Source organism: Ciconia boyciana, chromosome 1 (genome assembly GCF_034638445.1).
Source record: "Ciconia boyciana chromosome 1, ASM3463844v1, whole genome shotgun sequence".
Taxonomy (NCBI): Eukaryota; Metazoa; Chordata; class Aves; order Ciconiiformes; family Ciconiidae; genus Ciconia; species Ciconia boyciana.
Window position 1 is genome coordinate 62,045,101 of NC_132934.1, and position 25,894 is coordinate 62,070,994.

A 25,894-nucleotide genomic window follows, 5' to 3' on the forward strand; every position below is an offset into this window, starting at 1 on the left:
TAGCTGGTATCTAGGAGACAATGGAAAAACTGACATTTATTTTTATGTTGCGAGAAGCTGTGCTAGTAGGGGTGAGATAAACTGGGTGGAGGGGGGAAACAGGACGAAGTAGATACGTAAATACAAAAATACGTAAGAAATTCCACAAGGAGGAAGGGAATAATCTTCTGTCTGGACTCACTGTGGTTAGGACAAGTAGTAATAAAGCTAAACAAGAGAGACTCAGTTTAGGTGTAGGAAAAATCCCAAATGAAAGGATAAGATATGTCTGTGCTGGAAAATAGTGAGGAATCTCCAGCATTGGGAACCTCCAAGAACCTGCCCAAGAAGGTGTCAGAGCGGCCTAAATGATCCTGCCAGGCTGGCAGGTGTCTCCTTGCGAGTCCTTCAAGCTTCACAAACCTGGGACGGTGGCTTCTGGAAGCTAAGCTCACTGTTGCACACCTAGGTATTTTACACGCTTCAGGAACAAGGCTTTCAGCAAATGCTGCAGAGCCACACGGGCAGAGAGGCCAGTTAGTGCTTTGAATGAAACCTCCCTCGGGAAAAGGCAACAACATCAGCCTGCGGGGTGGGCAGAGACCAGACAGGTGCTCAGACACCAGCATGAGAGACAATGTGGGAGACCCTCCACAGGACGTGCTGGAGGAGATGCAGGCAGCCCAAACGCCTGGAGTTGCCTGGGACCCATGTGCCCCGCTCACCCCCGGCAGCTCTGACCCGGCAGCAGATGTTAATTGATTTCTCGGTAACACAAATCCTCCTCCTGTACCTCTGGGTTGCAGCTTAGGTGTCACACAGTCAAGTAGAAATACTTATTTTCTTCTCAGCAGGATATCTGCTATTTTAACTGAATACAATTTACTCAGTCCCATGCTAAATCAGGGTAATACGTTTCCAATTTTTAACTCAGCATGTAACACACCAATATTGCTCCACAGCTTTTGAAACCCAAACAGGAGAAACAGAAGATAGTTGCTGCATAGCTGGTTTCTTTACATACAATTCACGGGATTTAGCAACCCACTGGAGGAGAGGAGAACCCTGTAATTGCGTGTTTAGCCGTGTTGAGTCCCTGTCCCCCATGACTGCGGCAGGCACTCTGTGTGGGACACTGTGGGATGTCCTCTTCTAACATCTCCTCCCTTCTGTGAAGCAGGGATACAGGCTCAGGCCCCCACCAAAAAATGCCATGCTGGTTTTCTTAAGGTAAGGCATTGGAAGTAGGAGCGATCCCGCCCGACAGCGTATAACCCTGCTGTAAGCTCTCCCGCCGTGAGGCTCACTTGCTCTCTACCTGGACGGTGCAAAGGCCCGGAGGAGATGGAGAAGAGAGAGATGATCTCACTCCCCAGCAGGTCGGTGGCAGAAAGAACAGATTTCAACTGCTATCTCAGTATGACTCTTTTTTTTTCAAGTAATGATTTGAATGAATTAATCCCGACACAGACTGGCAAAATACTCAAATCCTTTGGACAATGGATTTTCTTCTCCTCAACTAAACTATTACAAATTAACATCGAATTTCTTTTACTTCCCTTTGGTGAGGTTACATTGTGCTCAGACTAAACCTTGCTATTCCAAGGTAACTTTTCCTGGCACATTTGTCCATGCTGCTCACTAATGTTCACAGAAGGCAACTAACCAGGGTTGCTCCTTCTCCACAGCCGTAATTACAGTTAACTGGAAACTTTTCACCTTTCTGCTGCTGTACAAAAAGAATTAGATGACCCCCTGCTTGAAAAAACAAAAGGTCTTTTCTATTAAAATGCTATCATCCAGTTATAATCAATTACAACAGGCTTCCCAGGAAACTTTCCTGCCACAGAATGAAGTAGTGCAGAAATAAGATTCAGGGTTAACGTGGAAAGCCTGTTTCATCAAGAGCTTCCTAGGTCTGATTTCTCCTACCTTGAGATAAATACCAATGACTCCCACCCTGAGGGATGCTCAGCCCCAAACAAGCCAGCAGCAGTCATTCAGTCCAACCCTAATGCTGTCAGGATTAGACCCAAAGAGGGACCAAAGCAAAAGACTGAAGATGTACCATGACATTGGTAGTAAATTGCAAATTTGCTTTTGCAATATTTTCTGATTTGGTTAAAAAACCAGATGTTTCAGTCTTTGTGCACCAAAAGAAACTCACTGCCAAGTAGCCGACCACAAATGACTCCACCACAGGCTTCTCTGGGAAGCAAAGAGCATCTGCATAAGGCTGCCCACTCTGCTGGCCACCGACACCTCTTCCCAAATGCCAGGATGCTCCATCCACTGTGCCAGCTCTACACAGACGGCAACATCCAACGTTCTGCGGATCCGACCACCAGGCCCTCGCTGGAAACCTCCCGTCTCCCTGGGTCCCTCTGAATTGCAGTGGGGGAGACCTCAGCACAGCAATAAAAGAACAGAAAACATGCCTAGGTAATCTTCTTTAAATCCTGACAAACCTAAAAGTGTCTTGGTTGTATTTTTAAGCATATGACTTGCTACATTAAGCCTTCTTAGGTTGGAGCATGAGGGCAATGTTAAAAGTAATTTCCATCAGCTATTTAAGACAACTGGAAGGTACAATTATTAGCACGATGCCTTGTGAATTTTCCTCATCTCTACAGCTGTGTTTACTGTGATTTCTAAGGGTTCTCTGTCTCATCTAGTAATAGATCCATTTAGGGACTGCATACTAAATGTTAATTTACAATGGAAGAACAAATTCTTAGTATTTCTTTAAATGGCAGCTATTTTTTTTAAACTGTTCCCCCAGCTACACCCTGAAAGAAACTGCACATCATCTCTTTTTCCCTTTTTTTAATGCTCATTCTTTTTTAAACTTCCCAAAGAAAATGAGCAGAAAAGGCCACTCTGAGCTTTTGCTTTTGGGATCCTTCTCCGGCTGCAGCCAAGCGCTGTCTCCTTGCTCTCTGCTCCTTTCACAGATGCTGAATGCACGCCAGCCTCTCATCAGTTCCCTCTCTATCTGCTGAAAGGGCTGGCTCCCTCTTCGCTGCTCTCGTACCCTTGTCATCCACCTTGTCCCAGCTGCAGCTTGAGCATGCCAGCGAAGATCAGAAATGCTCCAGGACAGAGTTTTCAGCTAGCTCTTGCTCTGCATGCAAAATCCCCCAAAGCGGGTCCTTGCTGTCCCTGAGCTGACTGCAGCACTAGGCAGGCGCTCACGGCATTTGTGAGCGTGGAGGGCATTGAAAGATAGGGGAGATACCCCCTCTCCCCAAGCAGCGGGGCAAGGCGAGCGGCGGAGAGGTGCCAACCCGCAGCCCTGCAGCCCGAAGGGACACGGTCTGACAGCCAGGAGTGAGTCGAGGCATTCAGCTGCGCGGGCGACGGGAGCCAAGAGCGTGCACTCGATGGCAATGTGCCCTCTCCCGCACGGCGGGGAACAGGACGGCTCTGTCCCGCACACAGGGCCAGCGCTGTTCCACCTCCCACGGGGCTGCTCACACGGACAGCTACCCCTCAGCACGGGTAAAATGTAGTGCCTGGTGGTTGACACCCAGTGTGCCATTTTTTGGTATTACAGCCTTGGAAATGTACTTACGGGGAACTGACTGCTCGGCTATCAATACGTCCAGCTACCACTGGCTTCTGCTTGCCCACCCTTACCAGCCTGTTACCGTTCTCAGGGCTTTTTATTTTTATAAGCTGCTTATTTTCTCTTTGATTAACAAATAATGCTAGTAAGCTGGGTGGGAATACATACATCTCCCTATACACAGACGCACACATATGGATATATACATTCCTGCCCACATCCCAGTGGTAAGCACCCAGATGCACACCGGCTTATGTGAGTCACAGACCAGGGCGCACGGGTGCTTCCAGGCAGTACTGAAGCACTGAAAGACATTCTCATGCGTAAGTAGGTGGGACTGAAAAAATTCAGTAGCACAGTGGAGGGAAAGCATGCACTGCTGCTGATCTTGCTTAGTAGGATGGTCTGAGAAGCATCCATGGTGCCCACAGGCAGTCAGTACCTGGAACCGCTGTCACCTCTCTGATGATTTCAATCAAGACAGCAGAGGCACCTGAGAAACACTGGGAGTTGATGCTGTTCTGGCTTACTGAACAGAGGTTGTCCTTCTCCAGAGCTGCCAGGTGACATGGATTTAGGAGCAGGGAAAAGTGAGAAGTTCACATAGCGTGGCAAGAGCTGATATTCCTGACAGGAGAATTAAACCTAAATTACAGTTTCCAGTTAAGAGAGCTGTCGTTTTAGATTCTCTGTGCAGTAACTTCCACCCACTGGATCCATGAATGAAGAGCTACTGGTTCCTCCTCCAACCCGCAGCATTGCCTGCTGCAGGACCCATCTTCACAAGGCAGGGAGAGCTGCCAAGCACCACCGTGCCCTTCACCCCCATGGGGGAGCTTCCATGGCACAAATGCCTCCCACAAACATGCTGCTGATTAACAGTGGATTTTGCTCTTTGAACGTATCCTGCCTTTTATGAGATGCATCAGCACAGCTGACCTAGAGATTAACAATGGCGTCCAACTGCTCTCAACTCTTTTAGTTTTGCATTTCAAATGTAAAACTGATCTCATAAAAGTCTCCTTATCCTGTTTTTTCTAAATCCCTTCTGGAGGTTAATACTAGCTGGAGCAGGTCACCATGTGAAGGCCCATTTGCAAGGACCACACTTAAACGCTTTTGATCAGGTGTCTGCAACCCTATATCCATTCCTGTAATCCATTCCCATGTATATCTTCCAACTGCTGTGTATCCCAGCTAGCAAGAGCAGGGAAGTCTCACAAAGCCTCTTCCCAACTTCTCCTACTGTTTTTAGAGACCACCTCTTCCTGCTCCACGACCTAACTTTATCTCTGGCTTTGGTTGTTTAAAAATAAGCTTTGCTCACAGAGGAAAGCAGTACGTGGGATTCACTGCTCCCAGAAACAAACTGTAATTTCATTCAACTTCTTCTGTCCTCCTGGGTGCTCTCTTCTTCCAGCTTGCCATCATCTCTTTTCATGCACATGCAAGTGCAAGCCCCCAACTTCAGTCCCTCTCCCCAGTGCTCTTCAGATGTGGTCAAGGCCCCCTAACTCACCTTATTAACACCACTGTGTTCTCTCAGCCCCTGGTTAATGCAATACCAGGGGTCCAAGGTAATCCCAGTTATTTTAAGGTTAGCCTTAACTCTTCATTCCGCCTGAACTTCTTTTCCACTTGTGCCTCTCACTGCTCTTTGCTCACTCTCCTCGGCTGCTCTCATTTAACCCCTCCAGCATCTCTTTTGCAAGCTGTGCTCAATACTGCTAGAGCTCAAGTTGAACTTTCAAACCCATGGAGGGCTGGGAGCAGAGGGGGGAGATGCAAAAATTTTCAAAGGAAGACATGAATGTTGAACAGGATGAGTAAGAGGCCGCTCCAAAACACACATAGTACTTCAGAGATTGAGATGAAGCAGCTACCATACACTACTAGTTTAAACCTGATGCAGAACATCTACTCCTGTTTCGCTTTTACTGATTCATGTTCTCTTGCCTGCAGCTCCAGAGAGAGAAGGACCACCTGAGCAGAGATAAACCGCAGGTTCGCTTATACCGTTTCCAGGAGGAGAAAACACTTGCCAAGATTAGCTGAGAAAAACTGAACTGCTGACCAGCCAGCGAGGCTATGCAGAGCCTACACATCAGCCTAATAATACTTTTGTTCCCTCTTTGCCCACCCCAACACTGCAGACAGGATTGGGCCCCTCTCGTCCTCCCCTCCCCACGTAGTTTTTGTGGATCAACTGAGATCAGTAAATCTTAGGAGCTCAACTGTAGCCTAAAATTACAGCTTGTTGGAAGTACTATGAGATCTCTCAGCTCCCTACAGTGAGGTAGTGGAGCAGTCCTGAGTCCACTAAAATATGGGCATATTTTAGCTATGACCTGCCTTGTTAGGGACTGAAGGCAACAGATGTACACATTCAATGGGAATAAATGCTGGTTCCCAAATAAACCTCAGATAAACTGCAGAGGGATCTGCAGGTGCTGGCAGGATGGATAATTCCTCCTGAAGCTGCATCTGGAGCCGCTATTGCAGACTGAGGTCTGGGATAAAAATAACACTCAGTACTTATCTGGTCTTTTTCCATCTGTAAACTTCAAAGCATAATGCATCATCACCGCTTGCCAGATGTGAGAAGCAAGCCACAAAGAACCGGTCCAGTGCTGCTGCATTTTTCTACCATCTTCACAAGCTGAACCTTGTCCTCTCCCAACATCTCTTCCCTGCCCAAGCGCAACTCTGCCGGGTTCAAGGCAAGGCAACCCAATGCTACCAGCACTTTCAATTTTCCGGGATTCTGCTTGTATTTTAAGAAGGGGGATGGGGTTTATTTTTCAGCCCTGGTTCCTAGTACTTCTCTGGGAGAATTTCAGAACAAAATATCTCTTTAAATATTTGTCCTCCCTGAAGTTTCTAGTCCTCCCAGTTACATAAAGGTTAAGTAAATGGATTAAACTGGAGTGTCAAAATTCAGGTCGAGAAATTGTGGCAGTAAAGAATGCTGGTATCAGCAAATTACAGATATTCAAAGTGTTTGGTTTAGACTTACACCTTTCCCTCTTTGTTATTTCTTTCCTGACCAACACTTGTGAGATTCACCATTGGGTGTAACTTCCATATCAAGTTGGTTCTATGAGAAATTAATAACAGACATTTGGCACTGCCTGTTGTGAAAATGTGTAGCATGTACTGCAGCAACGCATATAGTTTTCTGTTTATCAAAACAACTACCTTATATGCCACTGAGATCTAATGGAAAGTCATCAAAATTCAGTAGATCAGAGCACTTCAGCATGTTGTACCAGGATTAAAAAAATCACTTAAAGTACAAAAAAGGAGGGTTACATGTGTTGGTTTGTTCTTTAATTTGATAATATGAGTTTGCCACACCCTTGAAAATCAACCTGTATGTTACTGAAAAAACCCTAAAGTTCATGAATCTATAAAGGTCATGGAGAGAAGTAAAAGGCAGCATTTGATTTTTTTCTGGAAAAGTATTGGGTTCACTGCAAGAAACAGGGGCGTGAGAAGCATACAGTTTATCTGGAATAGGTGGACAACATTAAGCCAAACCAGTCCAACCTGGAGAAGGAGCACTGAGAAGGGGGTTAGCGGATACAGCTTAAATGAAGTACTACAACTCTGCCTACCTGCTTCAGCCTACCACATCTTACTCATCTGCACTAGAAACAACTAGAAACACACTAGAGAAGGTGAAGGAAAGCATGAAGGAAAACAAGTAGTTTGAGCGATTCCATGGAAAAAAAAACCCAGTAACAAAACCACAGGCTACCTGGGAACAGCTCTCTGGGTTTGACTGGCATCCGGTAAAGCAGTCTGGTACCTCGACATTGGTACAAAGATGAATGAATGGTCTAAAATGTCTGTCCATGGACGACAGGAGAAAAAAGGTGGTGAACAGGTTTTTAAAGCATTACAGTCCCCTCCAAGGAAGCAAGTGAAATTAGAGCCTGGCTCTGGCGTTAGAAAGTGAAGGGGAAGGAACACAGAGAAGAAAACAAAAATGATACGTAGTAAAAATATTGCTCCTACATCTCTGGGCTGAAAAGCTTCCTTTGAGAGGCTCTCGCTTTTGATGGCAGAGGATGACATCTTTCTGCAACGGGAGAGGAAAGGAAAACAGAAAAGCCTGTGATAGATGAAAACTACTAAACAAAGACTGTCTGGGGAATTAATATTTATGAAATGCAAAAAAGATTGTAGTAAAATAAGAGATAACACAAACCTAATAAAAGCAGAGTTGTTCTGAATTAAAAAAAACAAGATGCAGAGCCTGCAATCTGGTGCTGTACTATCGAGAAACCAATTTCTCTCTGTCTCGGGCAATGTCAAAACAAAAAACCCCACATATAGGCCTAATCAAAAAAACAGTGCAGTTAATGGAAAAACTCCTCTTGATTTCCAAAGGCTTTTGATTTGACTCTTTGGAAATTTCTGATGTTGATAAGAGCTGGAAACAACCACTATCACCCCCTAAAGAAATCCTATTGCTTACCCAGTGGCACAGAGAGATGCTATAGGGCCGGAGGGTTACTGCCAGAAGTTGAATGGCTTCTCTGCTCAGTAGAGAACAACGGTGCATCCTAAATCTTGGCGTGGGGCCTTGGGGGGTGTTACCTGCAGTGTTATGGGGATGATTATTTTTGAAACTGCATATGGGACTTACTGCACCAATGGCTTCTTAAAAGCCTTTCAAAATCTTCCCCCATCTCAGGTGTGAGCTAGAAAAGATGTTTTCACTCAGAGACCCTCCCCCTGCCGTGGAGTATCACAGTGTGCCATATTTGATGCGCTGTCTAGTCTTGTTTTTAAAGCTCGTTTGCTTTTGGGGAGGAAAATGTTTTGCAATCCTAGTGCATCTGTCTGTTGAGGAGCATTTCTTCTGATATTCTGCTAAAGTTTACTTTTTTTTTTTTTTTTTAAAATTAAATACACCCATGGCCAGAAGATCATGGATGTGGAAATGGGAGAATTAAAAAAGGCTGAATGAAAACCACTGTGACAACCTCAATTCTGAGTTTGTTTCTCTGTGGGTTTGTTTCTTGGATGGGGTTTTCATTTTAGGTAGGGTTGTTTTTCATTTCCAGGCATGGTTTGCTCTGGTTTATGCCCAAGGACTTGCACTAACAAAGTCCTATGGTTCTGTGAAAGGAGTATAAACATAGATGCTAATAATCTGAAAATCTTACCTTCTGCACTATTTTTCTTTAATAGTGCTTCCCAGATCGAGGCCTTTAGATGGTGTAACTGCAGCCCGGGTCCCCAGGCTCAGAGTTACAGATGCCACATAGACTGTGGCATCCCTTCCTCACAAGCCATCATGTTTGAAAGAGTGTTTGCTCCAGCAAAGAGCAGGCACGTCCTCATCCCAGGGTACTTAGGGTGCACAGAGAGCCAAGCCACACAGACCCTCTGCTCAGACCCTCTTCGCGGGAGCAGCCCTTGGTGCCCAGCACCGACTTGAAGAGAGATGCTTATCCTGAGCCAACGCAACGTTGGGTCAAGACTTTGTGCGGTGCCACAGGGTCCTTCTTCCCACCTGGCGCGGTCAGGGGAGGAGGCACAGTGTCCCGCAGGGGCAGCAGAGCGAGGGTGATGCTAAACCACCTTCATCCCTTTGGTTTGCGTGGGCACGATGGCGCAGCGGGGATGCCACCTGGCCTGATCCCAGCCCGAGCCCATGGCCGTCTGGGTGACAAATCTGTACAGGCAACTGCTTCTGGAAATACCAGCTTCTTCCTGGGGAAGAAGGAGTGAGCCTCTAGAGGGAAATGCCAGGTCATGGGGGCATTTCAGGCCTATTAATATAATTTAGAAAGAAAAAGAAAATCTACGCTGGGCTATTAGCAAAAATCAGGTGTTAGAGTGCAGGGAAGACACATAAAACACTGCATTAAACTACGGCAGTTTTGCTCTACCTCAGAACATAAAGTTTATTGAATGGCTCCCAGAAGAGGGGAAAATGGATTTGGCACTTGGCAATAAAGTCTGTAATTAGTTTTTTATAGAAAATCCACGAACTGTGCTCGAATCCTGACAAGTTTTGTGGTGTTGGCTCGCGAACGCCCTTGTCCAGTGCCACCATCGGTGGGAGCAGGACATACAGCTTGAGGAGAGCTCTGGGCTGCCCCTTACCCCTCGTGAGGAGCTGTGGCAGAGGAGGAGCCCATGGAGGAGCCCGATTCTCCCTGTTGTGCCATTGGAAAGAAGTAATGATGGGTCCCTTCACCCACCCAAGGCCACCCCAACCACCTGGAGAGCTGGCAGGTAGGACCGAAGCTGTGGTTGACCTGGCCTCCAGCAAGCCCTGGAGCTGGGGGAGGCAGCGGCGGTGACCCGTCCTCTGAGCTCCGCCACGCTGGAAGAGCCAAACTCATGAACGTGTCTGTGGCAAACAAGGCCTGGTGTTTTGTGACTCACGGACCCTTGAGCATTTCCAACCATCTGGTTTCCCAGAACTGGCCAATCTGATGGGTTTGATGCCAAATTAATAAAATAAACGAAATGCAGGAATATGTGAAATCATGGGAATGCAGCTAGGGACGTAACATACCACCTCATGGAGATTTAAAAAGCTCTCCATCTGAGATAAGATGGGGTGGATATAGAGAGATGGGATAATAGAAAAGATTCACCAGCACCATAAGAAAACACTTTCTGAAATTATTTACGCAACAAAATTTTATGTTCAAGGACACTGGAGTCATTCAATAGGCAGCTCACAACTATACAGTTACTGCGAAGAATAACAAATATAATTTTGGATGGAAAATTTATAGATGTGTTTTTAAAATGCACATGCCGATACCCTCACTTTGCTTTTTTTAATGGCCCTGCTTTCTGTGCGTTCATGGCCTTCCTGAACCTTATGCGAAGTTTGAGAGGACTTGTAAATCAGTTCCTCTCCTGGACCTTTAAATAGCAAGTGATTAAAACTAAAAGCACTCTCTAATTGTATTAAAGAAACCACTCAACTAGTTATGGCTGTGGTCATCAGGCATGAAGCAAGCTTGCTCCCTCTGCCACTCAATAAAGTCAAGAAACCACAGACTATTCTCAGACTCAGTTCTTAAAAGTCTAAATCTAGACAATGGTAATTTACACTACGGTTAGTCGCACTAACCTATCTTTTATATCTAACCTAGAAAGACCTTCAGAGAGAGAAAACACGTATTTTATTTAAGAGATTAAAGAAGAGCACTCAGCAGTGCTCTCACTGCTGTACACTGAATAGGTGAATGCCAACAAAAACATGACTAGACCGGACCCATCTGTCATCCAAACATAAAGCAGCAGCCTTTCATTTGGGATATTTGTGAACAAGCAGACTTCTTATGTCTGTGTAGGAGCATATGCGGTCCCCACAATTACAAACTCTCAGCCCCACTGTGAAGCACGTAAACATTACTGCCGTTCAATAAATGTGAAACTTGGTCAAGCTGACATGGTGAGTATGTGGCAGAGCCAAGCTTGACACCCAACAGTGTCCCAGTCTCCTGTCATTAACACCAGCTTCTGCAAGCAGTAAATCTACCAAAGTAACAACACAATAAAAATAAACGTTTCCCAGTTTCTAGTCTACATTTCCCTTTCTGCATCACACTTTTCAATTTTCTTATTGACTTCAGCACTCAAAGAAAAATGCGTTTGCCATTGACAAGGCTGGAATTAAGCACAGCACAATTTTTTACCGCGTCCGCATTTCACTGCAAGAAGACTGTGGTTCGGATCATGGGCCTTATGAAAATTAAAGTCAAGCTTGTCAGTGACTTCAAGGAATTCAGAATTTCCTCTGCTGTGTTTGTGCAATGTCCAGAGCCGCGAAGGGCTGATTGCTGAGACCAGTGTTCCAATATTTAATAAAATTAATGGAGAAACAGAGTAGACCCAAATTAAAAGGCAAAGAAAATGAGCAACAGTGAGAATACAGACAAATAACATTAAAATGCTTTGCCTCTTCATGGCAATGTTATTTTCATTGCAAAGCCAGGTATGAAAGAAGGTTTTCTTTCAAATGCCTTAGGGCTAGTGCATCAACAGCAGTTTCAGAGAAAAGCGACACTTTTTATAATGAGGGAATGCACAGCAGACTTCTGTAAAAAAAAACCCTGAAACCAAACAAAAAATCTACAAATGTTTCCAATCTCTATGCCTCTATGGGGCTGCTGTGTTTCATCAGTTTCAAATGATGGGAATTGTCCAGTAGCTATCATGAAAATATCCACCTGAGAAAGTTATGAGAATTCTTGCAGGATTCAACGCACCCTGCTGAGGGCTGAGCAGACGACCCGCTAACATGAGGAAGATTTATATTATTAGGAGAGCTGCCCACAGGTTTTATTATTAAGTTTCACACCAAAGTTTTCACACGGGAGGAATTAAAAAAATGACAAGGGCAACGATTTTGATATCCTAAGCATGAGTCCAGTCCGGAAAGTTTACATCGTGATATGACCGAGGACTGCAAACAGATGAGAAGCATTTGATGTCTAGATCAACAGACTGACAGTGCTCTGTAGGTGCCTCCTGCGGTGCTGGTGTTTGTTTTAAGCTCTCTCGCTTTGAAGAACATAATAGAGACATTGAGGTTTGGTAAGTTTTGACCCGAAGACATTTTTCCCAACCTTGCAGGTCATGTTTTCTGCCTCTTCAGTCACCAGGAGCCAACCGGAAGTTCATGCCAAGGCAGTATTTCATGCTCTCACTAACAATTCAATTTCTGTAACCAGATTTTTGGAACAGAAAGTTCTTATTTTGGGCAAATCCCATGTGAAGGACATGTCTTCGTAGACAGATGGATACTTTCAACTTACTGATATAGCTTATGGAATCTATTATTAGACAGATAGACAGCTACTGCCTTGTTGCACTTCATAAGTTAAAAACTATTCAGTGTAATGCAGACTCTTGTTAATGCAATCCAGAAATACAAATATTTTAAGTGCAAGAGAAATGCTCTTATTGCAATATTCTAATTTGGACCTTGATCAAAAAAATCTGCCGCTTTGCACTTCATGGTTCAGATGAACTACAGCATGTCTGTAAAATGGTATGACTAGGGAGGCCTTATCATAGGTAAGGGGAACAGGCGCCTTTGCTGGAAATTTCCATATTATATAATTACATTAATTTCCATATTGTGGTACAAATTTGCTACAAGACAGAATATTGCCTGGCGCTGCACACAAGGATGCGGGAACCTTCAGATTGGTGTTTAAGGGCTGATCTATGGAGACCCAGAACAAAAACCCCACTGTTTCTACCAGAGATTTGTACAAGGTTGCGGCAGGCTGTCATTTTTTTGTGTCTGCATAGTCTGGCAATCTGAGCACAAAATTTCTGCTTTCAGATCCGTAACGCACAGAGGATCAGTTAGTGTCAATGGAAATCCCTCCTGGGGACTGAATACAACATGAGAGAGAAAGATGGGTACAGATCTGAGAGCAAAGTTTTTGCCCTGCAGCTGGAAAGACTGTTTTCTGGAAGGCGCTTAGGAAAATGCCTGGCCCCTGCCACTGTTGAGTCTTTCTGCACAACACTGCATAGCGAAAAGGCACTGGTTTTCCACTACCTTGGACCCTTTTCCAGCCGTATCTGCAAAGAGGGTGCGATCAAAATTGCCAGCCTTTTGGGCAGGCAGCCCGGTACACAAGTGCATCTCACACCAGAGACATGAACGGCAACCTGCATTATAGCAGGCCGTGTGGAGGTATTCAGTGTACATCTCACAGACGTGGTATGTAGGTCAGGTCCACCAGATGGGGAATCACGTAACAAAATTTCTCTGCAATGCGATATCAGCTTCTCCCTTTCAGTCGGGAACCACAGGATGGACGGGGGAAGCAGCGGCATCGGGGTGGTGCAAAATAAGGTTTCCTGGCCCCTGGGCATCCAGACCTTGACCCTGGCTCGACTGTGCACGAGCTGGAGAAGAGCCCATGGTTGGTACACCCTCATCATCACCCTCGTCACCAGACCTATCTGGGCATGCCGAGGTCGGTCACAGCAAATGGGGTTTCTGTCTGGGACCCGTGCGAAGGGGCCAGTGAACACCATGGTTTGGTTTGACTCTCAGCTGTAGCAGTGAGGGGACAGAAACTACATGTATTGCCCTAAATATGTATTAAAACCAAAAGAAACCAAATTCACCAGGCTTTTTTCCCTAAGCTAAATTGAGTCTATGGAAATTCTATGACTGATTTTAGTTGAAAATAACAGGCTTGGTCCGAAGCCCCTTTAATGTCTTACCCTGCTCAAATTCCCAGAGCCTCGATATACTGTCAAGCTGTGCAAACTTTACGTCACATTGCTGCTCTGCGTGGTTAGTAGTGCTGAGTATCGACCTGAGTTCTGCTCCCACCAAAGTCAGGTTAATGAGATTAACTCCCCACTTCAGTGGGAAATTAATTAATATAATGGCAAGTGCTTTTTGAAAATCTCACCTCTCTCGCTTTGCAGTGTTTTTTTAATTAATTATTAAATTTCAATTGAGAAAGGCAAAGCTGGTAGAAATACAGAAATAATAGTAAAGAAATACTGGAGTCATCCCATAATACCTAACTGAGTAACGGGCATGGCTCATCTGACCACTTACTCTACTTCCCATTTAAATGGGGTCTGTGAATAAACATTGAGCGGATATATAACCCATGTGCTGAATTTTATTTTTGCTATAATAATAAAAGCCATGGAGAGAGATTCATGATAACATGAATCCTCACTCGACTGCACACAAGCGGCGGCATTCATTACATTCTGATGATGTATTTAGCCCTCAGAGTACAAAGGGAGTTTTACCTTTTTTTTTTTATTATTGGCAATTTGCATGAGAAGTACAGAGCATTTAGTCTTTGAATTAATCAAAATATCTCTGCCTTCACTGAATAAATATATTTGAATACGTGCATAAATAATATATTGAGTAAAATAATGAAACTCATTTAAAATAAGGCTGAGAATGAGGTCACAGTTTTTATTAAATGTGACATTTTCCACAGTGTTTACACTGCAAGAGATAATGGCCTATATATTTTAAAGTGGGTAACAAACCATCAAAAATCAACTTTAGATAAATTAAAGTAGCTTAATTTTCAGCAAGCACTGGGCTTTTAACCTGACTTTCTGAAAGTCAGGTTAAGATTATTCAAGATGAAACTTGAGCTTATGTGCCTAGGATGAAGATCTTCATTTAGAACCAAGGCAACCACTTAATTGACAGTCAATCCTAAGGACTAGGGGTCCAACTGAAAGGTCAATCTCGCTAAAGCTCTCAGGTGCCTACCCTCAGAATTAAACAGAAATATTTCATCCAGTACTTGCATTTCAGCTATAGACATACCATAAATACAATATACTGATTATCTTAAACATAAATGTTACGTTTGCACAAAATCCTGTTCTTGGAAGCAAGCAGAGAACTCCTATAGACATAAACAGGAACTAAGCTTGAAAAACTGCCATGAAAACCCACCAAGCCAGATACAAAATCTATTCACCAACAGTCGACTTGAGGACAACCCTATTTTACTTGGCTGCCTAAAACCATTGCTTGCCCAGACGAGTCAGTAAACAAAAATGCAAGTGAAGCAGGTACTAGAAATTAACTCAATTAATTTGCAAAAAGGAGAGAAAGAAAGGAAAAAGATAACAGACACCTTAAAAAGTGAAATCCATAGAACAGACCCTATAATACCACCACCACCTCACTTCATCCTTGGGGTCCCACCAGCCTGCATTCCATGAGCGATAAGGAAAGACTGGACACACCAACACATGGTAGCAGCCAGCTGCCAGATTGTTTTCATGTGCTTCTGTCTGCTCAGGGTTCATCTCAATTAGCACAGGGTAATCAGTAATTCAGTAAAAACGTAATGAAAAACCTAACTCTAAGAGAAGTTTATAATGTTGCCCATTACCACCATATTTGAGTGCTGTAATTAAAACAGACCTTCACTGTGCTTCACCTCTTGTAACTGTGACTCCACGCTAGGTTTCATCCATTTAGCAGCTACGTCGAACGCCCCTTTGTGATCTGCTTGTTATCACCCCTATGCTCTCAGCTGGCTGACAGGATGAGTTTCTTAGATTAAAATGATCCAACAGCATAGCAAGTATTGGGGTAATTGAAAAGGTTTGTCCTGCTCTGCTCTTTCTTCCAAGGTAGTGGTGGAAAGGTTACCTTGCCACTAATATGTCATATGCTGCGCGGTCATAGTAAAATGGGTTAAATACCCACACCATTTGATGAAGCTACCTAATTCAGTGCCTTAATTTGCCAGCCTTTTTTATCTGAAAGAGATTCAAGTCCAAAGTTAATCTCTATACCGATCAGGCTGGACAAACCCAACCCTGGGCCTAGCAGTCGTCTGCCTTGTCCATCCCGGTGGTCAGCGCTCTGGCAGGTGCCACGCAGCCCTCTCCCAAACAGTCCCTGGGCACGGTTCAAGGGTTTGCCCCAACCTGGGCCATCTGGATGGTTTGGATACGGCTGTCCTAGTCTGGAAGCGAGGGGGGTGAGCTGCAGGGAAGCAATCTGTGCCACGGCAGTTCATTTCTGGGCCAGAGAACGGAGCCTGGCTCTCTTTGCTCGCTGTTAACATCCCAAGCTTTGCGTTTGCTCTGCTCTAAAAAGCAAAATGTTTTGGTTTATACTCTGCTGCGTTTTGGACTTTAAAAGCCTTTTTGGTCTTTTGGTTTTCACTAAGAAAAATAGTTGATGTTGCCCATCATTTTAACTTTTTCATCAAAACCTTCATACATCTCATGCATTCTAATGCACTAAATTTTCTGGTATGGTGGAGTTATTTGCCCAAAGCAATATTCACAAAGCATAATGCAAGCAGTGCTCTTGGCAAGTCATTAGGATTAGTGATGAAACGATCTGCAGTGTGGCTGGCCCATGGAACCTGCAGAGAAAGAGCCCAAAGACTTTAGCTGACTACACACAAACCTTCCTCACATACAAAAAATATTAATTTAGTCTCACAATAACTCAAGTTGAAGGCTGCCTTTAGGCTGTGATAATGTTTCTCCATCTAGCAAGTTTCCCCAGTGGTCCTGGGAGGAACTTTCAGCGGCAGGAATGCATGAGTGGTTTCCACTGCTATGCCCAGGTATTTCAGCAGCTGAGGAAGTGGGTGGAGGAGGAGTTTGGGAGATATTCTTGGAAGACCGGTGAGGAATTGAGGATAGGAACAGCACGATTTATAGACCCACGTGAGTAATCCAGGCTGTAAGTCAGTGCCAATCACACTGCTATGAACGATGACAGGGGAGTCGCAGAAGCGGGATGGAGATATTTCCCCAGTTCCAGCCAGATAACCCTGGCATACCACAGATTGCATATCCCAGTGGTTTATTATCCAAAGTCAATTTACCACATCTTTGCCTTTAAGAATACTTAGGTAAATGAGGTGAATGAAGTACCACCTCCAATGGGAAAATCAATGCTTTTTGGATGTGTTTCACATAGCTGGCATTAGATAAAATACCACTGCTTTAGGGACATCCCTCCACCCCAATCTTTCCTTTTCAGCCTCAAAAATGAGTCCTTCTGTCCCTTTTAATTAACTCTCATTTAGCCAGTAATGCCAGTAACGTCCATGTCATAACTCTTGTTTATGCAATTAGAAGCAACTTGATACAAGCACAGAAGTCCCAAATACATGTGCAAAACCCTTCCAACAAGCAGTCCTGCTCAGAGGGATCAGATAACTGAGACCCCACTAGTATCATTAGTATTATTAAATAACACCCACTTTTCTAAATGCCATCCTCTGTTACCTGACATCCCCTTTGGATACTCCAAGCACAAAGTGTTCACTACCATCTTTTAGTCTCACAAGGAAGCATATTCATTCTGGCAGTGCTTTCGACAATAATGCAAATACAATCCTGAATTTTTGTGAGAATGGGGCCAGGACTGGGCACTGCTGGACAGCAGGCCCCAGTCATGCCAGGGTTAGTGTTGAAAGTCAGTGTTAAGCCCTCTGCACTGTCTGACACGGTGAGCTTCAGAAGTTCCCATGAAGCTTCTTGAAAGAGGTCCTCATGCAACATTGCCTGGAAGGCAGGTTTCTCCTCCAGGCTGAAGGTGCATGGAGCACTTGACTCGGTGTCTGGTAAACATGCCCTGTGAGAAGTTAAACAAGTGAAATCAGCTTTTTTTTTGCCTCCCCACAGGTTTTTGGAGAACCTATGCAGGAAGAACTCCCAGGGTAACGTTCTCCAGCAGGAGATGCTGCATGGGATGCTGCCAAGGACTAGGTGGCAGGAGCCACCATAATATGGACAGTTAAAGGCAAATAAATAAATGAAACAAAAGTAAGGGGAACCATGTGAGCACAAAGATAAGGAAACCAAATGAGCAGAACTGACAACCTAGAGGCACGCTCCCTGTTTACATCCAGGCACTGGGATGGAGTGCACGCCAGTGCTGTTGGTAGAAAAGGAAAGTCTCCATTCTGGCTGCCTCCCACTGAGGTCAGAATGGGCAGATGGTACACACATTTCAGGAGAAAACCAGGATTTTAATTTAAAATAAAAATTAAAGGAACGTTGACCCTTAGCCAAAGTTTTCCCCTCCTACAAAACGCAGTTGGCAATTACTACTGCTGCTTGACATGGAGAATAATATGCATTTTCCCAGCATTTAGAAGATTAAATACTCCACACTGTTTGATTTATTTCTGTTATTCTTGATACAAATCACACAAAACCGTGATTCATATTTTAATATTGATTCTGTAATTAGTTCAGTGCAGGTAACCCTTCACACTAGATACAGACCTACATTTACTCACTTGGATGCCATTGTAAGATTGGGGTTTAGATGCTAAACCTCTACAAAGAATCCTGTTTCATGGTAGTCAAGAGCCTGTTTCACACTGTGGTAACAGCCTGCTGTAATGATACCTTATCTGAACTAGACTTCTCATGCAACTTGCATGACCTCCCTCACATATGCATCCAGACGGGACATCAACAGCACCATCCTTGTTACCTAACCCCTGCTCCTGGGGAGGAAGTGTCGGACAGCTGATACACAGACTAAGGTTCCACAGGAGCCGCCTATCTGACTCGTGCTCCTCTGTCATCTCTCCTTATTTTAACAACCGTCCGATGTCTCGGAGGCTCATCTCTAGCAGTCCATGACAGCAATGCAGCGCCTGCTGACTGCTTTCTGAATGCTCTTTACAGCTCGGCGTTATCACTGCCCGCCACACTGCATCGTCCCTTATTGGGCAGGAGGAAATGCAGGGCACTGGCATGGTACGTTTGAGAAGCTGCAACGTACAGCATCCAAAGCACAGCAAATTCAGTGAATACCACCAGAACCTCCTAAGCACTGGATCATAGCTTTAAAATCTCCTTACAGAAAGCTAAAAAGGACTTGACCTGCTGCTCCTCTTTGCTCTACTGTAATGGCTTACTCATTGTTTGTAGGTTTGGTAGGTTGCCTGAGGATGGATCATTCATCCTTCCACTGAAGAGCACCACGGGATTTGGAGAGGGTGGAACCCTGGATCCCATGACAAGCCATCTTACTGAGCCCTGCCAAGAAGCCCCCACCTCCAGCCACAAGGCTGCTGGGCCGGCATGGCTGATGCTGCCAGATGCAGTGCCGGCAGCCTCCGTCAGCACCCTGGGTGGCTGGTGGGGACACGTGGAGGGAGAGCAGTCCCTTCTGCCAGGCTCCAGAGCAGCCTGGGATACGGCTAGTGAACCCCGGAACGTTCCTCCACCCCTTCAAAACCTCCCACCAGGAGCCCCAAGGAGCTGAGCTCCGTATCAGCTGGTACAAACCTCCTGCTCTCACCCATCACCACGTTTATGCCTGCATGGGGTCCTCCTCTCCCCACAGAGAAAGGAGCAGTATTTGCCCTGCACTAAACAGCTCTGCAGCTTCAGAGAAATTCTTCTCGCTTTAGTTAAGAAGAGAATTAGAAATCCACTGGGTAAAGCTTAAAAAAAAATTACTCCATGTATATTACTGTACTCTGAGTTGGGTATGGTAGTGTGTGTAGAAAGTTCCTGATCAAACTGGGCTTTTGGCAACAAAAACAATCATGGAAACAATAACAAGAACAACAACAACAATAACAACAACAACAAATCCTGCTGAATGTTGCATGGCTATAGTTTTTCCTTGCTGGGAAATTATCATTTAGCAGATTATCAAGTCCAAACATAAAGCTCTTTCATTGCTACCAGCATATCCCCAAAAACTAAATACTAAATACCCATTTTATCCAGACCATTACACGGAGAGATGCAGTCCTTGGCTATTTTGGGCTTCCTTTTCAATCTCACTCACAAAGCACAATTGCAGATTTTCATTTAGTCTTTTTCATAAAGGTAAATTCTTCTCATCACAACTGATTTAGAAGCAAATCAGAGACATAGCCAGTAACACAGACCCATTTTAGACATTCAGCACTCCAACTGGCATCACCCTGTAAGCTGAAATAAGCTTCTCCTTTCATTCAGGAGAGAGAAGGGAGCTGTTTGTATGGATGGACATTACAGGCACTGTCTACTTCAGAGCACACATCCAAGAAGTGGCATTCAGCTGATTTAGTTAGTGGCCTAAACAGATCACGTATTAAAGGTCTTCTTATTTACATGCATTTTTGAGAAAATATCAGACTCCAACTTAGCTCATCATCTTGATGCAGCCATGCACTTAAGTGTGCATTAAACATTAAGCCTATGCTTAGTTGTTGTGAAAATCAAGCAGCTGTTCTGCCACTTTGCAGAACTGTGCCTTCTGCTTTTTAAGAAATAGCTACAAAAAGTCATAGAAAAAGTTACTTAATCCCCTGTAACGTGCTAAGAATCTTTGAGGCCCTTACAAAATCATCGTCATCATCATCATCTCTTTACATGACTGCTCAGTTTCTCAATACACAGGAGTGCAATTATCCACACATTTTGAGGGCAAATGTGTGACTCCAGAGAATCGTGCCATGTGGTGTGTGCCACTGGATGTCACGTAAAAAGTAGTAGCTCCCAGACTGCTATCTTCCTCTATTGCTACTCCCTTTAAAAGCTGAAGAAATGATTGAGGAAAGCTTTGTTACCTAAAGTGTCATCACAAACTGGAGATGGAGACTCAGAAATAGTGCTGCACTAGATACAAATTCATAGCTTCCACCTTCCCGAACTCAGCAGTAGGGATGGAGAATTACATATTTGTGAAGAATGCACCTTCCTTGAGGAAGCTTTGTTCAAATTGGTTGCTGATGTGTTTGAGAAGGGCTTGCTTGAGGTGATAAGTCAATGAAATTAATCACTTAGGTCAACAGAAGAAGTTCAGGACAACAACAAATTTTCTGGTTTGGGCAGGTTCATCATGGCTTTAGCTCAAGACTCTGGTGCAGGGGACCAGCTTTTCCTACACTCTGATGTGTACAACCACATTTGCTCCTCTGAGTAAACAGAAAACAGCATCCTGTGATACTGCAGCAATCACATACTTGGTCCATGTATTTTACTGCTCCTTTATGTTTTTTGACAGCCAGATGCGAGAGTAAGGACAGCCAGCACCATCTGACTAGCCCTCCTCCTGTGCCAAATGTCCTGCTAGCCACCGACACTGCCCATCTCCAGCAGTGGATCTGCCGCAAGGCACAGCTGAGAGCAGTCGCATTGCCCACCTCTTTCTCACGCAAGGTCCATTCCACATCGGCAAGGTGTGACAGCAAAATCATGTCTTCTCATAACTTGTGCAGACCAAGCATTTGCATCCTTAATACACAAGCATTAGCCTCAAACAAATAGATGTTTCAGAGGGATTTAAGGCTAGCCAGCTTGTCTCCTTAAACTTTTGTTCCAAAGAAAGCCCATTTCTAGGCCTTGAAAAATAATGCTAGGGATGGATAAGTACAGAGCTGTCTTTCAGTTACTGGGACAGTTAGCTACAGCTTTCCCAAAATGTTAGGCTTGCACTGTGCTTTAATTATGAAAAAACAGGCCCTATTGCCTACATGGTAGACAAGAAAGGATTTATAATGCCAGATGCTGCTTTTATTTTTGGTCTAACGTCTGCAAAAGTGCATACTGGGAGGAAACCTCCCCTTATAACCTACTGGGAACACCACGGGCACGGTAGCAAATGCTCCTGTGCGTAGAACAGTGGCCAAACAAGGCTCACACCTCTTGTGTAAAGAAAAGATGTTGGGAGCAACAAGGAAGGAAAGCTGAAGCATATGCCACATTGGCTATCGTCCTGAGCTACACATTAGTTTGGCTCAAGTTAGAAAAGCCCTTGGGCCACATATAACTACACAATCAAAGTCTGTTTTACAACACCCAGAGGGGCTGTGTTAAGGTTACCAGGCATCTTTAATCCTACTCTTTTCTGAGTTCTGAGAGGCTGACATTTTTTTCATGCATTCTTGCATGCAGCCCTGTTTAACTTAAAATTAGGGATGACCATGACTTCTAATAGCAATGGAACCAAGAAGAGCCAAGGGAGCATTTGTGTTAAGGAAACAGGAGAGGCTCCAAAGAGAATTACAGACTCATCCTCAGATTACCTAAGAAAATTGTTGTAAATTACATTATTTTGGGGAAAAAAAAATTGAGAAGTGTCAATATAAGGAAAATGACAAAGATGAAGGAGACAGTTACTTCCTAGAAATAGTTCCTTTAGCAGCTACCCACGATAATCCCCTTAAGTGCTCTACCAACACGAACACATGCAAACACACTAAATTCTTACAGAACACAAAGAGGTTTTCTCTCTGCAAGAATAATGTAGGCTCCAAAATCCATAGTCTTCAGGATGCTGACTATTTTGGTCAATTACTTGAGTGGGGACAGCAGGTCTAGTGTCACGAGCAACAACAGAGCTCTTATTCTTGGAACCAAATGCAGTTATTTCCGAAGCTGAACTCACAAAACTGACTCACAGACCTGTCAGTCAAATCAATATCAACATGTTCCCAGATATAGATCAACTGTAGGAAATGAGTTACTGCTCAAGGGAGACTCCCTTGAGATGAAGTTCACCTCTGGCAGACCAACACCAGGAGACCACTATATCTCTTGGAAATTAAGGGAGGGATGTGAAACCAACCTGAGACTAACCACTGTCTTTGACCGATCATGGATTATTCACTGTCAGTTCTGCTCAAGGATCACGTACTTAACTGTACCACACCTGCCCTGGGGCTTGGAACTGTGGATCTGTGGTGTCCAAATGCTTTAATAAGGTCAGTTTCATTGAGATAGAATGACAAAAAGAGGGCTCTGGGGAAAGCTGTTTTATTCTCTGGAAAGAAGCTAAGATTATTATGTTTAGAAAAGCTGCCTTCAATGGAAGAGCAAGGCTCAAGCCTGAGAGCAGTGATATTGGGATGACACCAAACTCAGAGCTAAAGCCTAACCCAAGAGGGCACCTCTGCTGTTGGTGCAATCAGCTAGAAAAAGACATACATACACCAAAGAAAGATCAGAGCAAAAACTATTCTGTCTTGTCCATGAGGGCAAGTTCTTGCAGCCTTAACGAATTGCCAGGATCTCAGTCAGAGCATAGGATTTACAGAGATTTACATGGAATTAATTACAAAGCTACAACTGAAAGCCAGAGCTATATCTATATTCCTATTCAGTGTTCTTGTTAAGCAAAAGCCACATTCAAGACAATGAAACAGCCTGCACTGGATTTGATCACTGAAGATAAGCCTCTGCTGCTGAGTTAACTCAGGTGATGGGCTGCCTTGCTCAGCTGAAGCTGGTTTTGAGTGGCCATCCTGCAAAACTTTACTTGAGGTAGTACAGCCTCATGGGTACATCACACAGAGCACCAGACATAGCAAAGCCTTGTAGGGAAAAATTGCCTGACCTCCTGGGCTTCCCTTTCGCAGTCAACCGGGTGAAGTCCTGTTTGTCCTTCTGGGCACACTATGAATAGCAGAAGACCCTGAGGCAATATCAGAAGAATATAATTGCTTGAGAAGGGAATGATCCTTACCAGACCTTTGCTGCAGGGAGCTCCAGTAAGCATCTGGAAGCAAAACAATATCTGAATATATTGCCAGGTGGGCCTGCTGCCCCACCTCCTAAGCACCACTATGTCCAGAAGGGTAGGTTTCGTGTGTGGTCAAGGACTCAAAATCATCTGAGCTGATGTTGCAGAGAAGATAAAATCTCATTCTGCAGCCCACTCTGTTACACGAATTCAATTGCAGAAACACAAGACTCAAGGATGATATTTCACACACCTGGGAATTATCTAGTGCAGTGGCTGGACCTGTTAAAAGACCAGCAATTAACAGAACTGCATCTCACTCCATGAGAGGTCACTGTTTTTCAGGCCAAGGCTGAGATCCCCCTCAAGGACTTCTGTTTACACATTCTTCAACCTCCACTAACCACAGTATAAAGCATAGTACGTCACATGAATATACTGTAGACCAGTCACTATTTTATAAGAGGGTACAGCAAGACTCAGAAACAAGTTCTAGATAACCTCTACTAAATGAGGTTGAAATGTATGAAAGGGTCCCTCTCACTTTTTGAGCTCTCAGAGTAACACAACAGATTAGTTTAATCCCAGTGGATATAAAATGCAATGATTCTGCCACAGCAATCTATGAACTGGATATTACAGGCCCTTAACATCATCCATGGTAATTACTGTAGGAAGTGAGACAGGAACACAGGGCCTGTGGGGGTCCTTTCAAGGGAAGAAGCCCATAAGCTTCTGGGCAGGGGGAGGCTAGGTCATGTCCTCATTGCCCCTCACTTGCCCTCAACCTGCCGTTATTTGAAATAACTAAAAGGGGTGGAGAGTAATATAGACACAGAAGTGGAGGCAGACACATTCACTGAGGCTGAGATACATCATTCCTGGTGAAAGGTGCTCGACACCAGGGCTGCCCCACGCCCAGGCACTGCTTTGAAGTGGGTGGAAGAGCTCAGGGTGCCCCTCAAGCTAGACTGGGGAGGTGTTTCAATGGAGCACGTACTGACATGACCCATTGCAATGGGGTCTTTGCTGTTTCTTCTAAAAACATGACTCCACATTGGGACTTTGGGGTGAGCACATGGCTCTGTGTCAGGCACAGGTTTTATATGTATATACATGTGCTTTTTTAAGGGCTGCAATCACTGGGTCTACAAAAGAGGGAAAAACTTTCAGAAGATGCAGGCTACTAGCTAAAAGGACTTCTCTCGGTCTTAAAAGAGGACATATTATATGCCAGCCTTCCATGGAGAAATGAATTTCACATGCCATTTCCCATCTTGCTTTCAAGTATCTGATACTGGTTTTATCCTCTAGCCCTATTTAGAAAAATACTCTGCCTGTACTCCTGTGAAAGCTCAGAGTTAACTCTTCAGTGGCTTGTACTCACAAAGGTCTCCTGTCCATTTCCTGGAAGCAATCACAGATCGAGCCCTCTATGAGTTACTTTTCCTTCAGATATATTCATCCAAGGATGGACAAACCTTTTCAAGCTTCAAGCTAACACCACAGCACCTTTTACAAATTTTTGAGCAAATGTTTCGTTTCAAAGCTCACCAAGGAGAGCTAAGAGGCCATCATAGGGCAGTCATTTGCTGAGCAAACTCATTTATCATCAAAGCAGAAGAGAAAGGAATGACATACATTGATAAAAGTTAGTAAGTCATTAAGGGAAGGAGGAGAAATATGTAGATGGTTGTTTAACATACTTAGAAGGGATCCCCAAGGGATCTAATGTTACATAGCGTGTATTCAGACCATCTGCTCAGCCAGAGGTAAAATAAGCAGATCCTAGATACCTACTCTTCCTTAAGCATGTGCTTTCTCCAGAACAGAAAGGTCAGATGATTTATTTGTAGAATCTCTTTCTTTTTCACACACACGCAAGTTATTCAGCAACTTCAAGCCACATCAAGACAATGATTCCAGGAGACTGTAACTCCGGCCTCTTTGTAAAATGGCAGACGACCTTACATTACCTGCACACTGAAAAGACAGACCCTATAAAAAGAATTGCAAATAATAAGCTGGACTGGTTAACCCCACCTGAAGCTGGTTCAGGAATCTGACTTCTCCAGCATCTAAATGTTACCTCCCATCAGCACAACCTCTAAAAGGAACTAAGCTTCCAGTTAGGAAAGAAAGTTTCCACTGTGACCTTTCTTTTGATCTACTCAAAAAGATCTGAAAACCTGCAATTTCATAACCTGTCCAGTTTTGACATGGAGGACATAGTTTGGTCCACCATGGCAGACACCTTTACATCTTTGTATAAGTGATCAGCTCTTCAAGAATTAACAGTCCTTTAAAATGCTGGTTTTCAGTACTCAAAGCTATTGATCCAATTCCATTTCAGAGCTACAAAGAAGGCTGTAATCAAAGCAAGT

General features: G+C 44.2%; 1 protein-coding gene across 3 annotated transcripts in view; it reads right to left on the reverse strand.

Moving 5' to 3' along the window:
• The window catches only part of CHST11 (carbohydrate sulfotransferase 11), a 173,978-nt gene that overhangs the window by 10,847 nt on the left and 137,237 nt on the right, over nucleotides 1-25,894 (reverse strand). The window lies entirely within an intron of this gene.